The following is a 3,643-nucleotide window of genomic DNA, read 5'->3' as shown; positions in this document are numbered from 1 at the left end:
TGTTCATAGATGACCAGCAGGGTCAAATAATAATAATCACAGTTGTTGTAGAGGGTGCAACAGGTCAGCACCTCAGGAGTAAATGTCAGTTGGCTTTACATAGCCGAGCATTCAGAGTTAGAGACAGCAGGTGCGGTAGAGAGAGAGATCCGAAAACAGCAGTTCCGGGGCAAGGTAGCACGTCCAGTGAACAGGTCAGGGTAGTGACGCCTCTAGCACTGAAATGCAGTGCCTTAGACTGCTGCGCCACTCGGGAACATTTTTTTTTACCTCATCAATCTACAGACAATACCCCATAATGACAAAGCAAAAACAGGTTTTTATACATTTTTGCTCATTTATTACAAATAAAAAAACTAAAATATTACATTTACATACATTTTCAGACCCATTACTCAGTACTTTGTTGAAGCACCTTTGGCAGAAAATACAGCCTCGAAGCTTCTTGGGTAGAAGCTTGGCACACCTGTATTTGGGGAGTTTCTCCAATTCTTCTCTGCAGATCCTCTCAAGCTCTGTTAGGTTGGATGGGGAGCTTTGCTGCATAGCCATTTTCAGGTCTCTCCATAGATGTTAGATCAGGTTCAAGTCTGGGCTCTGGCTGGGCCACTCAAGGACATTCAGAGACTTGTCCCGAAGCCACTCCTGCGTTGGCTTGGCTGTGTGCTTAGGGTCGTTGTCTTGTTGGAAGGTGAACCTTCACCCCAGTCTGAGGTCCTGATCGCTCTGGAGCAGGTTTTCATCAAGGATCTCTCTGTACTTTGCTCCGTTCATCTATCCTTCGATCCTGACTAGTCTCCCAGTCCCTGCCGCTCAAAAACACCACCATGTTTCACCGTAGGGATGGTGCCAGGTTTCCTCCAGATGTGACTCTTGGCATTCAGGCCAAAGAGTTGAATGTTGGTTTCCTCAGACCATGTTTCTCATGGTCTGCGAGTCTTTAGGTGCCCTTTTGCAAACTCCAAGCGGGCTCCCATGTGCCTTTTACTGAGGAGTGGCTTCCGTCTGGCCACTCTACCATAAAGGCTTGATTGGTGGAGTGCTGCAGAGATGGGAGAACCTTCCAGAAGGACAACCATGTGCACAGAGGAACTCTAGAGCTCTGTCAGAGTGACCATCGCGTTCTTGGTCACCTCCCTGACCAAGGCCCTTTCCCTTGATTGCTCAGTTTTTCCGGACGGCCATCTCTAGGAAGAGTCTTGGTGGTTCCAAACTTATTCTATTTAAGAATGATGGAGGCCACCGTGTTCTTGGGGACCTTCAATGCTGCAGAAATATTTTGGTACCCTTCCCCCGATCTGTGCCTCGGCACAATCCTGTCTCGGAGCTCTACGGACAATTCCTCCGACCTCATGGCTTGGTTTTTACTCTGACATGCACTGTCAACTGTGAGACCTTACTAAGGGTAGGGTGGACAGAGGGACCATGGGAATGTTTCCCTTCCTGAGTTTGAGAAATTGAGATTCCAGGCATATCGGACGTGGCTGTTTGGCCTTCATTTGGAGGGAACAGTTATTTTTTTCTTGCACAGGGCAGCTTAAGTGAAATGTACTCACTTTGGCCACGAGAGAAAGAGAGAGAGGGGGGGGGGTAGAGAGAGAGGAAGAGAGGTACAGCACATATAGTTTTTCCATGTATCGGCTAACAGGAAACTGTGGCTGAAAACTGCCTCCTAAATACATTTTCCATTACTCTTCCCTGTGGTAGTGCGTAGTCTGTAATTGATTCAGAAAAAAATACAAAACTGCAGCTGAGACAATATAAATAATGCATTGGATCTGGTTTAAAAAACAAAAAACAAAAAAACGGTTACATCCAATGACTGAAATACTACAATACTTCCCTCCAAGTCTCCCAGTCTGGGTTGGTGTGACAGAAATAGGACTGTATTTAGTCCTCTGTGAGAGGAGGATGATGCTCATCTCTGACTGCCTGTAAGTCAATTGCTCAACAAGGTGCATTACAAAGACATTCTATCACTACAGGAACAATGATTATTGTCTTAGAGTGCTCTGTGGAAGTGCTTAGGTCTAAGAGGATCCTGTATTGAGAAGGCATAGTTTCACCTCTTCCACTCGCACTGTCTAGGGGAACGATGGTGATGAAGCCACAGCCTGACAAAAGTTCCTCAGTTGAGTTGCTTAGTTTTACACACTGAAAAATAACTTGAAGTGTGTGTGTTTGTTATCCTAACTGGCAGGTTGTCTGACGACATGGTGCTTGGAGCATTGGAGAATTCCTGAGACATCTCAGCACAATGCCACACACACACACACACACCCCACACACACACACACACACACACACACACACACACACACACACACACACACAACACACACACAACACACACACACACACACACACACACAACACCACACACACACACACCACACACACACCACACACACAATTTATATACACTGACTGTACAAAACATTAGGAACACCTGCTCTTTCCATGACATACTGACCATGTAAATCCAGGTGAAAGCTATGATCCTTATTGATGTTACTTGTTAAATCCACTTCCATCAGTGTAGGGAGGGGAGGAGACAGGTAATAAGGATGTTTAAGCTTTGAGACAATTGAGACATGATTGTGTATGTGTGCCATTCAGAGGGTGAAAGGGCACGATAACATTTTTAAGTGCCTTTGAACGGGGTATGGTAGTAGGTGTCAGGTGTACCGGTTTGTGTCAAGAACTGCAACATTGATGCGTTTTTTGACATTCAAAAGTTTTCCATTTGTATCAAGAATGGTCCACCACCCAACGGACATCCAGACAACTTGAACAAACTGTGGGAAGCATTGGAGTCAACATGGGCGGCATCCTGTAGAACGCTTTCAACACCTTGTAGAGTCCATGCCCAACGATTGAGGCTGTTCTGAGGTCAAACGGGGGTGCAACTCAATATTAGGACCGACTCTCTTCTCTGTATACATCAATGATGTCGCCTTTGCGCTGGTGATTCTCTGATCCACCTCACGCAGACGACACTATTCTGTATACTTCTGCCCTTCTTTTGACACTGTGTTAACAACCCTCCAGGCGAGCTTCAATGCCGTACAGCTCTCCTTCCGTGGCCTCCAATTGCTCTTAAATACAAGTAAAACTAAATGCATGCTCTTCAACCGATCGCTGCCTGCACCTGCCCGCCTGTCCAACATCACTACTCTGGACGGCTCTGACTTAGAATATGTGGACAACTACAAATACCTAGGTGTCTGGTTAGACTGTAAACTCTCCTTCCAGACTCACATCAAACATCTCCAATCCAAAGTTAAATCTAGAATTGGCTTCCTATTCCGCAACAAAGCATCCTTCACTCATGCTGCCAAACATACCCTTGTAAAACTGACCATCCTACCAATCCTCGACTTCGTGGATGTCATTTACAAAATAGCCTCCAAAACCCTACTCAATAAATTGGATGCAGTCTATCACAGTGCCATCCGTTTTGTCACCAAAGCCCCATATACTACCCACCACTGCGACTGTACACTCTCGTTGGCTGGCCCTCGCTTCATACTCGTCGCCAAACCCACTGGCTCCAGGTCATCTACAAGACCCTGCTAGGTAAAGTCCCCCGTATCTCAGCTCGCTGGTCACCATAGCAGCCACCTAACCTGTAGCAGACGCG

Source organism: Salvelinus sp. IW2-2015, linkage group LG30, assembly GCF_002910315.2.
Source record: "Salvelinus sp. IW2-2015 linkage group LG30, ASM291031v2, whole genome shotgun sequence".
NCBI classification, from domain to species: Eukaryota; Metazoa; Chordata; class Actinopteri; order Salmoniformes; family Salmonidae; genus Salvelinus; species Salvelinus sp. IW2-2015.
Note: the sequence above shows the minus strand (reverse complement) of the source record.